At 37.1% G+C, this 14,396-nt stretch overlaps 1 protein-coding gene and 1 long non-coding RNA gene across 2 annotated transcripts in view; one reads left to right on the top strand and one right to left on the bottom strand.

The window, feature by feature from the left end:
• The window catches only part of PRKN (parkin RBR E3 ubiquitin protein ligase), a 614,220-nt gene that overhangs the window by 185,920 nt on the left and 413,904 nt on the right, over positions 1 to 14,396 (top strand). The window lies entirely within an intron of this gene.
• Positions 1,275 to 5,561, bottom strand: LOC119150327. The gene is made up of 2 exons (XR_005105021.1): positions 5,349 to 5,561; positions 1,275 to 1,609 (listed from the first exon to the last, which is right to left on the bottom strand). It is a non-coding gene; the product is annotated as an uncharacterized LOC119150327 (long non-coding RNA).

The following is a 14,396-nucleotide window of genomic DNA, read 5'->3' as shown; positions in this document are numbered from 1 at the left end:
GTGTAAGATTCTTTGTGGAAAATACATAATTGTACTTTTTTTTTTTTAATATATAATTTGGATTTATGTTACTCTTGAAGTAAAGGTTTACAATCTATTTAAATTTCAAACTACAGCTACCCCAAAACTATTTCATTCTCTTACACTGACTTATTCTGTTTAAAAGTTTGCTTGTTTGGTAGCTGTACAGTAATGACCTTTAATAATTTCCTCTCTACTGTTCATGTCAGTCTTTCGAAGAAAGGAATTGATATTTTTGTTGTCATTTTGTTGGTCTTTCAAATTTTTTCCAATCCCGATCACTCTCACATTACTATGTGTTGGGAAACATAGTGCTATCTTGTTGTCTGCTCCTAAACCAACAAAAGATGGCTGGGTGCAACACCTGCTCTCTTTCTTCTGAACAGAGACAAAGCTTGCTCATTTAAATTTCTAAATGTAACACCCAGCCACTTTCAATGCCAAAACTCGGATCCAGATCCAGAGGTGCCAATCCACATCTGGCACCAAACAGTACAATATCTGAGTATTGAAGCAAGAAGTAGCTGATATATTGAGAACAGGGTTTCATGGATGAACTTTCTATGGATATCAGCACTGAAGGGTGTTGACTATAGGCATGTGTGGAGGGGGAGGTTATTTGGGGAAAAGAGATTTACATTCATGTGATAAACTGTGGTTTTTTTTCATTTCCCACAGTGCTAACTTAAGCATTCGCTCTACTGTTACTTAGCCCGTGCCCTTTTCTGGCTTTGTATCAAACATCGTTAAAGGCTGTTGAATCTCAAAAGAGTCTTTGAAGTGGCTATCTTCTAAGGAGCAGGCAAGGATATTTCTCTGTAACCTTTAAGAAGTAAATAGAGGAAGGTAATGATCATGCATAGAGTGAAAAACATCGCTGCAGATTGAGAGAAAGTAGTGCTTAAAGAAGTTATAAGAAATTGTATTTATTTATGATAATCCTACTTTGACAAAACAAATACTAGGGATAATACAAAAGTTTTTAGGTATTGTGTGAAATAACACTTCCTGTTAAATTTGTGATGGAGAGCTTTGAAATAGAGGAGCGATGGGAAGTTTTGAATGAAACATTGCTATTGGTTATACTGTATGGAGATAGAAATGGTACAAATAATAGCATCTCTCCTCCTGTTTAGTTTAATAGAAAGAGCTCTAAGAAGTAACTGTAGATCATAATGTTGACTTTACAGCAAAGGAGACACTAAATTCTAATGAAGAAATCTGCCATGAATCATTCATAATTTGCTCAATAATAATTTACACATAGCTGCACTTTATTGTGTTGAACAGAATGTAATCAGGCTTGATGACCTTTAAGTCCTCTTTTAAGTTAGGTATCAAAAAATGTGATCTGCACTCAGCAAGATCTTAGAATTGCAGTATTTACAAGGCTTTAAAATGAAAAGCTCTGCAAAGACACAATTCATATCCAACATGGGGATTGGCAGTACATGTTGACGTTTATTTTCAGCTTTCTGCATAACTGATTTTTATTTTGTTCATGTCAAATTCTAATGTACTTTATTGGTGATTGAGGAGATGGTGAAGCCTGGAACCACAAATGACAGGGAGAACATCACAAATATATCTGTAAGAAAAAGGTTTAAATAATATTAAAAATAATAAGAAGTAAATAATGCAATGGTAAGTGTATCAATCATATATGAGCTGTTTGGTAGGATACATTAGCGATAGACCAGCTTCATTTCTCAAAAAAGATACTTTGGGGTAAGGTATGTTCTGCTGTTGAAAATGGCAAGCTCTTTTGAAAGTTAAAAGTGATGCTTCTGTCTCTATTGTCAAAAGACCAGAAATCCTCGTACTTTTTTTGGTAGCAGCCATGGACTGTAATATGCAACTAGATAAGAATAAATTTAAATACACTGTAGCATAATCTTAAGCCTTTGGTATAGTTAGAATCACTGCCAGCTTTGCCAAAAGACAAAAATTAACAAATCTCCAAATTTAGTTTTTCTCATCAGAAGCTTTTACCTAGGATACCTTAATCATCCTGCTATGAAGGCCCTCTGTTTCTTTGCTTCCTACTTGAGATAAAGTCTAATGGGGCTGAACTCAGCTTTCCTCTTCTCCTCTGAAAGCTTGATTCCTTCCCTGCTGTGCCACAGCAATAGGTTCTGACTTGGTTAAGCAGCTGGACTGCTGTGACAGCAGGTTGCTGAGTCAGCGTGACCTCTCACAGGAATTCTCCAGACATTTCACTACTGATATTAAATACATACACCTGCTCAAATAAAGAGGTATTGCTTGGCTTTAGGGAGGTGTAACTTAAGTCTCAAGAGAGTTATGATGTGTATTTGTTTTGTGCATAATAATTGATAGCAACAAAACAAATTCACTGTGGTCCTCAACCTTTCCCCCATGAGGAGCTCTATAGATCTGGGTGAAAAAGGAACAGAGCTTTGTTCAAGACCATTCCTGTTGTCCAAGGCACTAGGATCTGCTTGTTACTTATTTCAATGCTGGGTTATGTGCATTATACTATTAACAAATATAAGTGTATTAGAGATCTACAGCTTGATAGATGATCATGGTACCCTGGCATTTAGTGCATTCATCAATTTGACTTATAGTATTTTGGCATGCAAGAAAGTCCAAACGTTACATCCCTTTTTAATTCTCTTCAAATTATTGTCATATATTAAAAGGCTAGAGTTTTGTCATCTTTAATAAAAAAATGAGCATCATCAAGTGAAAATGTAAGCTAGATACCAAGTAAGAATGGAAATCATTCATAGGTAATAAAATTTCAGGATTCTTTTTAAGATACAGCATCTAACTGAGACATTATAAAATAAAGGTTCTTTCAGCCTTAACTAGATGCTCAATAATACAGTTGTAATAATTTGATAAGTCTGATTTCAGATTAGTATACCCAGCATTCTCCAGAAAAGCAAAACCAGAAAACAAACTTCTCTTTTAGCCTGCAGTTTCACTTATTCATCCTTAAGCCAGAGAAAATGCTAATTACAGGTTATTTTTTCAAGTTGAACATTAACTGACATGTAAACATCTAAATCTGCCCCAGTCAAACTTACTTTTTATTGAGTTTTGAAATTATTTCTATTTGGAGATTTCTTGCCTGTTTCTGTGTACTTCTGCCATCAGATACATATTGTGGACCTAACCTCTACATCATACATCATGGCCAAGGGAATTTGTTTAGTCTAGAAACAATAACTCTTCCCATCAGCCAAGTTCCTATATGTTGGTAAGGCCACTCCATCCCCATTATTCCCTTTATTATCTCTTGCTTAATATGCCTTTATTAGGATTCAAATACTTTATTATTTACTCTGGTTCTTTTATTATGAATCAGATTTTCCCTGACCTCATATATCCCCAAAAGGTGCAAATAATTAATATCAACAGTTGTTTTAATGGAAAAGAACTCTTCAATAATTTTTATATCAAAAACCAGCAGAGAAAACACAGTTCTCTTCCATCTGAGTATCAGTAAGGAGTAGGTTCACCTCACCTAAACTTTAACATTTATCACAGATACCCGTGTTTGAGTTAACTCTATGTTCTCTTTATTGGTAAAAAGGAATAGACAGTTTCAGGACACAATTCATCTGACCTGTTCTAGACAACTACTGGAGAATAAGATGAATCCAACTCTGAAACTATGTACTTTTCACCATTAGAGAGGGAGTTTTGGAAGTCTTTCTCAGACCTAGATGTCTATATTTTTAAAAATACATACCAGTGTAGGTGTCTCTTGACCAGACTTTCACAGATATTAAGTTGCTTGTATGATCAGCATTGACAAGTTCATGTGATTCACATAACTCATATCTGAAAGTGTGATAGGTGAATAGGGGCCTGAGTGTCAGTAGAACTGCGATTTACCAGTTCCTAACAATTTCCGCAGTGGGTCTTTGCCACCTTAGATGCATAACCCTTCCAAAACTGAGGGGTGCAATATAAAAAAACCTTGAAAACCATGAACCTTTGTTTCAAGATAGATAATTAGCGTTAATGTAGGAAAGATACTGCCTGCTCATCAGTAAACAGTTGTGTCATTAAAAAAGGGTAATCAGGGAGTAGAAATAAAATGTGCTTTGTAGTTTCAGTGTTTTGGATAAATACCAATAAAAAAACTTGGTAGCTTGCGTATTATTGAAGTCCAATAAACACGCACCCTCAGCTGGGTTAATGCATCATGCCATTTACCTTGTTCAGAGTTACAAAGCTTGCTTTAAGTAAAAGTGGGATGCTAATGGATTTACAGTTTTCTTTGGATCTATGTTCCATGAGTTATACAGATTATTAAATGGGGGCAGTTTTGTACCTTTACTGTGCTGTGCCGCTGTGCCACACAGAAGATTACCAAGGTGTTCTGTGTATTAGTATATGGTCACAGTCTTACAATCAGTAAAATAACTGAGCTGTACTGGCTAGGTTTTCTCATCTTTTAATTGTATTAAAACCAGGTGTGAGTCACCTGCCTTACTAACACTGTTCATTTGCCTTTCGCTAACTGCTTCTGCGGATCTAACTTCATTGGGGTTGCATAGGTACAATGTCCTTTTCTGCTTAATGGTACTTAAATGAACCACAAACAGAGAGTTTCAGCTTCCTTGATTGCTTTAACTATTTACAGAAAGCACTTCCTTGGCATTTTTTTAATTCTGAATGATTTTCAGATAGCTGCTTTATCCAGTTTAGGTGGGAGCACCCTGAGAGCAGTTAAGGGTATGGTATTGTCTAGATATACTACCAGAAAAGAATTTGCCTGTGAAACTTCCAAGCAATAATACTAGTAACCCCCAGTATATGGTTACAAAATATAGATATGACTAACCTCAGTATGTTGCCCATGTTCCCTATTCTCTACTGGCATTTGCAGAGACCAGACCTCCTATTCCCAGCTCTAGATTGCTACAGTATTTCCCTGGATTAGCCTAGACCACCTCTTCTGCCTAATTACAAGTGATTCCAGGTGCTGTCTCAGCACACAGGGCCCAGATTGTGTCCTGCAGCTGCGTCTCGTCTCAGCACCCACCTAGGATTCACCAGCTGCCCTGGCACTGACCCAGTGCCCCCAGCTGGCAGTCATCCTTCTGATTTGGGAACTCAGGTGCATCTGCAATACAAAGCAACAGTGATGACCCTACTCGCATTTTGTTCTGCCACAGTCTCAAAGGGAAACTCCTGATAGAAGGACTGAGGAAGAGCTCTACCAGTGTTGTGCAATGGTAATGTTTGAAGGTGGATATCTACTACTTCCAAAGGCTTTTTAGGGTATGTTTCTTATCCTGGAAAGAAGAGGCGTGTTTCTGGTAGGTGCTTTTTCTTTATCTTACCTGTCTCTCTGCAGTGCTCTAGATAGATAGAATTTCAGTAGACTGGAATTACAAAATCCACACTTGAATGTGTCTTCTTTTTTCTTACTTGGGTCTTTAAAAATCTCCTGTTGGAACAGATTTCCTTCAAATGCTGGGGACTACTTTTGGGAATCATTCTGTTTACTTACACCCTTCTTTGTTCCCTTCCTCTTGTTCACCTCCAAACTCCTTCCTTCCCTAGGAAAACAAAGAAAAGAAAAAAACAAAATAAAAATAAATAAAACCCCCTCATATCTCTGGCAAAAGCTATCTCTAATCTCTAAGAGTATTTGCCAGGATTGTGCTGTATTTTTTTGTTTGGGCTTTGATTTGCACATGATTTTCTGATTATCAATCTAAGAAGGTATTTCCTTTCTCTTCTATTTGCCCTAAAGGAATATTTGGGAATAATATCTTAAGTTCAAAAAAAATATAAATGTGTCCTGATGATTAGAAGCTAAATATGTCATGATAAGTAGACTTGAAATACTCCCGTTCAGCTTGTGTGTGCTTTCTTTTGGGTGAAACTACTTAACACAAGACGTGCAGTGGAATTGCCTGACTTGAGGGAGGTTAAGGACAACTAACATCAAATATGCATCTCCTCTTCCTCTCAGTCTCTCTCTGTTTATATGTATCTCTGTGTCTGTTTGTGTGTTTTACTGAAAATAACGGTGCTCAGATTGGTAAAGTACAAATATTCAGTAGCTGATTAGTGCAGTATTTAAAGAGAAAGTTCAGGCAGTAAATATCTTTGATGTTCTCAGCAGGAACCAGACAACTGGAATTGCTGATAGAAGTCAAGGGAAAAAGTGCAGTTAGTAATTTGTAGATATTTACACCTTTGCTGGTTTCTTTCACGGTACAAAGGCATTAGCAAAAGTGACAGAAACGAGTTACGAGCCATTTACTTGGGCTATCTAAAGGGATTTAATCTCACTTGGGTCATGGAGTTGAATTCTCTGGGAATTGGTGTTACCGTGATAGGCTGTATCTGAAGGCCTGGAGTGCAGAGATAAGACTTTTAAGTCCAGCTGGAATTAGAAGCAATAGAATTAACTGGATTGTAATGCTGTAAACCTTTTGGTTCAGATCCTGAAATGCCTCTGGATGGTAGTTCAAATCTCTTCCAGATGGAGGTTTGGCTCTGGGACCTATACACAAGGCAAACATTAGCAATGTCAAGGACTTCTTTGGAGCATGCACAGTAAAAGCAGCCTTACATGGTTCAGCATTTTTGTTGTTGTTGTTCAGTCTTACAGTTTTCTTAATATGGTAGGGAGGGTGGTTTACTTGTTTTGGAAGGCTAATTTTCCACTTCACTGACACTCACATGTTTGATTCTGGTTATTTCTTTTAAAGGAACACTAGGACAGTGTTTGAAAGGTCATTGCTTTTATAACAAATGAGGCAAGGCTGAATATACCTGGGATATGCACATCAATTTGTGATAACAGGGATTGCTATCATGAAAAACATAAAACGGATATAAAGGACCCGTTAACAATTAGGTTTTTTGGTTTGGGTTTCTTTTGGTGGCTGCTGCTGTTTGGGGTCTTTTTTTTTTTTGTTCTCCATCCCCCCTTGAGGTAGCTTTTCAAGGAAATGTTTTGAAATAGTGGACGCATGGAGACCTACCAAAATCTTTTCTGTAGTGTATTTTCTGTGATCATACAGTATAATTATACAAAAGTGACAATGCGTGAGCTGATAAATTAATTCTATACTTACGTTAAGGATGAGAAGTTAATTGCAAACCGTGATTGTAAATGACAACAATTTGTTTTTCTGAGCTTAACTTCAAGTGGTTTTCCCTAGTATAATAGGAAATACAGTTGTTAAGACTGTTGAAGAGAAATAAAATTAAAGTACAGCACTGATGATATTTTGTTTGTTTGTAATAGTGACAGGCAGTACTGGTTCAGGGATTTTTTCAATTTTATTTTTATTTTTTTAAGATCTGAGTAGGCAAGAAATCCTTCTGATTTCAGTGGAAAACATAATTTTGTAACAAAAGCCAGTAGGATTACTTCAATTTTTCATTTCTGTAATATTTTTTATTTTTAAATCACGTTTTTATTTTTAAGTTTTTACTAAATATAAAAATGAGGACTTCTCCATAGCTATGAGGAGATGCAAAGGAAATCAATGTTACGGATTTAGAAACTGGTAGTCAAAACCAGAATGTGTCTTTCCCACAGCCACTCAGTAGGCAAGTGAGAGGTCTGAACAGTGGCCTAATTTTACAAATCACAGTCCAGAGCTAATCCAATTATATACTGGACTCCAGACCCTTTCTATAGTACAGTAAATTGACTACCAAGAAACTGCAATCTTCTCTTTCCTGCTTGTAATAGGATTGTGTTCTGTGCATGTGTGACCCTTTATCTCAAAGGAGCTACACCTGATGGGAGTTTGTCCAATGCAGTGCATGAGTATTTTGACAGTGTAATTAAATTATTATGAATAATTATCATTAATAAAAGTATATCTATAGTGGTAGCAACAAAGCTTTAGAAAATGAGTGCTATGCAAAAGTATTTTTCCACCTGAGGAAGCTTGAGAGATTGTAGTAGGTAAGAGCTCAAGAATCAGTGAGCACGAGTATGTTCTTTATCTTGTTGGTATTTTTAAGGGTTTTTTTACAATCTAAATGGTCAAAATGCACGATAGCTCGAGAATATTTGTTTGGTGTTCCATCAGTGTAAAAACTTTTAGAAATTGTCGTTACAAAGTCATAAATTTTACTTTCATACAATTCAGAAATTGTTCAAGTGGAATTAATGGAAGGATATTGGTATGAATTAAAAGGAAGGCAAATAATACTGAAATGTAAAATAGCACTTTTACTGTGTATACTAGAGTTCTGTGTATTTGTAATGTTACATTTTGCTGATTTTGGCAGTTACTGGCATTCTGAATTAATGAAGCTATGACAAGAGATATTAGAACCTGCTTTAACTTGCTGCCAAAAAAACCCCCAACCAAACCCAAAACCTTCCAGGTGGCAACTCTTTCATGGGTGTTCTTTAGTTGTAGGTATAGACAAGTAAAGCACATCATAATCTGAGAGGTGAGGGTAAAGAAGTTGTGTGAAGATGGCTAATTACTTGTTTTTCCACACTCTCAGAAAGAATTCGGCATAGTCAAACCTTTTGGTTTTCATCAGAGGCAGTCACTGTATGGAATCTGTTATCAATTTTTACAAGGAGATACTAGAGTCCATTTTCTTGTCTACAGTCTGTGTTCTGTAGAGGTAATAGGATTACATATGCTTTATCTTTGTGAAGAGAAGCCATTACCTCAAATTATAATTATCTTGCTTACAGCTGCAGTTTTGGGCTATTGGTTGTTCTGCAGATGTAGTGTCTGCCCTGACCAGACCAAAACTTGAAATAAGGTGCATAAAATCATAATGAATAACAACTAACCTAACTACTGAGTTTGAGAGAAATATGTAAGACCTGGAGTGCTGGAACACAGTTATAAAGGGCAGTTGTATAGAATTCAATGGCTGGGCTACTGTGTGTGTTGAAGGAAGTTCTGTGCTTTATTGTTTATTAATATATTGTGTGCTGTACTGCACATCTATGTTCTGATTTAAAGTGCCAGTTTCTAGATTCTTTTCACTATTATAACTAAATTCTTGTGTCTAAGCCTGATGAAGATAACAAAAAAGTACTAAATAGCCACTGCCATAGGCACTGAACTGTGAATTAGTCATAAATTAATTCTAGGTGATCATCAGAATTTTATTTGTTGTCATGGTTTACAGTGAGCCATAAGCAAGTGAAAACAACCTCATAGTGATATTTAGAATGTTAGCCTTGCATTATAGAATGCCAAACATTTAAATATATACTCTGTGTCTTTCCCTTTGACAAAAGAAACAGATACTAAAAGATTGCAATGAAAGTAAATGATCTTAAGACTAAAATGTAATAAAATCTGTCGAAATGCAGGCTAGTTTGCAATGACTTGCAAGCCATATAGAAGTACCCTGATTTTATGTCTGAGGGCCTACTCTGTTCCAAAACTGAGAACTGGTTAGCATACTTCCTTTACAAGTGGTTTTAACATGAATGGCTTCAGTAATTTGATGCATATCATAAACTCCATAAATGAAATACAGATATAATATCTACAAAACAAAATCTTTTAATTGTGCTTGATGGAATTCAGTGGAAATCTGAATTTTACCATGAACTTACATGATGTTTTAGTAGCTTCTAGATGATCTGTCCTGAACCAGTGTTTCAAAATATCTTGTTAGCAGTCACCTTTTAAAGTAACCTATTTCTAGACATTCTAATGCTTCTGACGTGACTTCAGATGTACCGTCTGTGACTAGGGAGTTACTCATTTTATGCCAGAGAGTATCTCGCTATACTGCATGGAAGGCAACCAGCAGTCACATCTCGGAAAGCACTGATGAGCCTGATAACAGGATGGGTGCAGACTGGAGTTGCCCAGTAATGCTTTGCTTGATTGACTTTTAAAACTCGCATATCTCTGTTTTTTCAGAATACTGGAGCACAGGGAACTTAATGCTTATGCTTAAATTCCTCTATTTAAGCAAATTGGCTCCTAGAATTAAATAAACCAATTCAGAGCATGCCTAAGGAAATGAGATATTTCTTCAAATTAACCTCCTTCAAAGCCTTGATCCAGTAAGACTTTCACAGAGATAGCCTTGTAAAAAGCATCAGGTGGCTATAAATCCAGGTGGTAGGGGCACCCCTTACCTTTATGCAGGGGCTTCCTCAAGATCGTGTGTTAGAAAATGGGAGAGTTTGGCTCCATATGCCGTGCTGCTTTAGCCTGAGTTGGTTCACCTTTTCTGTGATTTAGGTGAAAACAATGTATGTTAACTTGAGGTATTTCCCAGTTGTGCAATAGTTAAAAAAATAAGTCCAAGAATAATTCAGAATATTTTAAGATTCATGCAGAGAGAGAGATATGGAAAAAAAGGCTTAGTTTGTCTTCTTTAAAGCACTCCTTTAGGAGAAGAAAAAGTATGAGGAATTTGACACTAGATTATGGAACATATCTCTGTGTTGTTAATCGTGTTATGCCACAAAAATGTTCGGAGGAGTGGAACACCTCTCCTATGAGAAAGGCTGAGAATGTTGAGGCTGTTCAGCCTGGAGAAGAGAAGGCTCTGGGACTCCTTATTGTGGCCTTCCAGTACCTAAGAGGGCTTGAAAAGAAAGATGGGGACAGGCTTTTTAGTAGGGCCTCTTGTGGTAGGGGCAAGGGGTAATGGTTTAATCTGAAGGAGGGTAGATTTAGATTGGATATAAGGATATAATGAAGACTTTTTTACGATGAGGATGGTGAAACACTGAAACAGGTTGCCCAGAGATGTGGTAGATACCCATCCCTGGAAATGTTTAAGGTCAGGTTGGATGGGCTCTAAGCACTGATCTAGTTGAAGATGTCCCTTCTCATTGCAGGAGAGTTGGACTATATGACCTGTTAAATGTCTTTCCAAACCAAACTGTTCAATTATTCAGTGACTGTTTTGGATCAACTCCTCCCTGTGTATGTTACCTTCATGGCAACAGGCAGGAATCCTGACCTTGGCTCTTATGTCAGATTTCTAGAGGTCAGACCTCTTGAACTTACTGGAGATAGCTACAGGCAGGGTTTTTTATTTAATGCCTGTATACTCAAGGGATTAGCATGACAGATAAGATTCAGAGAGAATTCAGTTACATAATCCAAAACAGGTTCTTAGCTGAGGATTTTCTCCTGGAGAAGAGGTCCTTTACTATCTGTCATGCAACACCGGAGGCAGCAGTTTTATTTCACAGGTGTGAATAATCCCTCTCCCTTGTCTTTATTTTCTGCCTTATTTTTAATTTGTTTAGTGTTCTGGTCCCTTTTCCTGCTTGTTCTTAATTTCTTCCTAAGCTGTGTATTAGCTGATCTCGCTGGCATTTGACATGCTCAGATGTCTGCCTGCCAGTCAGGGTTCTGTGCACTGGTGGCATCACTCATAGAGCTTTCACTGACCTACCTGGCACAGCTTTAATTCTTTAACACTAGCTATGTGCGCATGTAAAATGCTTGAAGAACCATCTTTTAATTTCTTTTATGTGTATTAGCAGAATCATGTTTTGGGAGGAAAAAAAACCCAAACCAACAAACAAAACAAAGCCTACAAACAGTGTTTGCAACATAGCTGTAAAGGAATATTGAGTGAATCTGAATAATTCACCTGATGCAAGATTTCCTGTATTTCTGAACACCTAAAATAAAGATCCATTCACCTGTGAATGCTGTGGTGGATATGCAGAGTTTACAGCTATTGTAGCACTTCGAAAAAATAGCAAAGCTGGCAATGTTATTTAGTTGGTTTTTTACAAGAAAAGTCTGATATCCTATTACCTCTTCTTTTGGAACATAGGAGTACTGTTAACTGAAATTGGTATGGGTTTGTCTTTCAGGGTTTCTGTTTATGTGGAAAATCAAAAATATCAATCTATTTTCTTCAGATACTATAACGTGTAATCTTGATTTTACAGTTATATAAAACCCGCCGCAGTAACTGAAAAAAAATCATGAACACCTTATGGAGTTAGACGTTAGTCTTTTGCTAGTGGCCCTGTTGCTTTAGACCTTTGTGTAGTTTAGTTGAGAAATTTAGTCTTAGTAAAAATGTCAAATAGATTATTTTTTTCTCACACTTACCTGTGTGTCCCTTTTTTTTTCTATTTTTTTTCCCCTCCTTCCCTCAATGAATGTATCTAGTATCCTCAGAGCATGGGCCATTCCACAGGAATGGAAAGCACATGCTTTGGACAAAGTAAAGAGTGGAAATACGGGTGCAGTAGGCAACAGTTCAGAGAGGGGAAGGGAATGGCAGGATCATGGATCATAGGGCAGGATCATGGATCATAGGGCAGTATCCTCTCCGTATGGAGCAACCACAGCCTGAGCAGTTGATGTGACTCTTGTCTCTGGATGTCTTGTCTGATGGTGACTTATGAAAGTGAGCGATGAGCTGATGGCTTCTCCGGGTATTGTCTATAAAAGGAATGCTCTAGCTTTGTGCATCTCTATCAAAAGATGTTTTAAAACCCTTGTCAAAGAAAAATATTTTAAACTGAACAGTGACATGCAATTATCACATCTGAATTAAATTATTACTGTGGAATATTCATGAGGCTTGGAATTTTTTTCATTTTACATCTTTGGTTTATTACCTTTGTTTAACTACAACTCAATTTGAATTACAAAGTGTCTAATTAGCATTATTAACAAAATGCTAATTGTACTTCTTGGCTTTTATATTGGTTTATTTTAGATTTTATTTTTTTGTGTGCTACTTCATTTAGTTCATATATTTCCTATGCAGACATATGTCATGATTCATTTGAATTGTAGGGCTGGCCAGATCCTCTATGGCTAAAATGTTTGAAATTGCTTAAATTAAATGTTTCTGTAAAAAAAAAAAAAGTTTTAGATTTTTTTTCATGTTTGACATGAAACAATAGTTGTAACTGGGAAAAAAATGCATTTATGCATAAAGTATATCTTCCACCTACCCTATTCTGAAAGATTCTCCTTAAGGAAGGAAAAGTTCAGTGTAATCCCTATTTATTGTGGATTACAGAATCACCAGCACGTTTTCATATTCAATTTCAGATATGCTTAATGAATTTAAACCCTACCACCCAGTTACGGAGAGGTGGAAGACATGATCATGTGCTACCAAATCCTGAAGGTGCTTCACCTCAGAGTGACTGACGCTTCCCCAGAGCTCTCTGACTAGAAGGGGTTGACTCCTTCTGTGGTTAGGGATAGTTTATCCTTATGCTATTCACTTTTTTTAAAAAAAATTGTGCCAAGTCTGTCAGGGCCTGAGGGCACTGAAGAGGCCTGAGCAGCCTTGTGAGCAGAGAGCTGTAGCTGGGCACCTGGTGGAGGGTGGCTCCTGTGGCCAGCCTGCTGGTGCCTGGGGAGGGAGGGCTGCCCTTGGGGATCTTCCTCACAACTCGGAATGTCCTGTTGAACAAAATCGGTATGCTGCAGGCATGTGCTATTTTAGAAAAAAGCTGAGGTACAAATTAAGTTTTAATTCACATTTAGTAATTTTACAGCTTTTTAACTGGGACTTGGGGGTGGAAAGGATAGGAACAAAAGCAGTACTTTGGATAAACTTTTAAAATAGTCTCTGCGCTTTCTGATTTCAACCAGAAGTCCTTAAAATATGAATTAATATTTCTAGTATAGAGGGTGGTGGATCAAACAACCATGACTGTTCTCGCCACTGTTGTAGCGTGCTTGCTGGGCCCAGAACAGGGACCCATCTTCAAGGTTTTGAGTTCTCCCATCGCTTGTCTTCAGGAGGACCCTTGAAGTCACCACAGCAGTAACAGCAACTGAAGACAGAGGGGGTTTTGGGGGTTCTCCCCCTCTTTTTTTTTTTTTTTTTATTTATTCTGTTCCTGGATATACTGACCTCAAAGGGATTTGCTGGTGTTAACTTTTGTAACTGTGAATCATTTTTTTGAACGTGAGAATTTCAAGGGACAGAGTAGATACATGGCATGTGTAGAAAACTACAGATATTTTGTCCAATTCTGTTTTCTTTTTTTAATCTTTAAAAAGCATTTAATGCCATCCAGACAAAGAGTAATATATTTTGCATTTATAGATTAGAAATCATTAGCCTGACAGTCTAGTTGAATGGCATTTGGTTGGTTGTTTTGGGAGACTGCGTCCACTTCTTTCATAGTTACCTCTCTCTCTCCTTCATGACTGTTTAACTACATTCCTCTCAAGCAGTCAAGCAACAGCAGGACTTGTTAGTTCAATTTCTCAGCTGCAGTTATTGTATTTGAATTCTTTTAATTTTTTTTCCCCTTTTTGTTGGAGAGGGCCCACCAAAATAACTGTCCAAAAGCACATTATGAATCAGTTTTCTGCTTATATTCTATAAAAATTGTTTGTGCTGGCATCACAATGCATGTTGTAAGTATATTGATGAAGAGGTGACTCGGGAGACACCTCTCACCT

Source organism: Falco rusticolus, chromosome 6, assembly GCF_015220075.1.
Source record: "Falco rusticolus isolate bFalRus1 chromosome 6, bFalRus1.pri, whole genome shotgun sequence".
NCBI classification, from domain to species: Eukaryota; Metazoa; Chordata; class Aves; order Falconiformes; family Falconidae; genus Falco; species Falco rusticolus.
The sequence above is the reverse complement of the archived record's forward strand: the minus strand, read 5'-3'. Positions and strand labels throughout refer to the sequence as shown.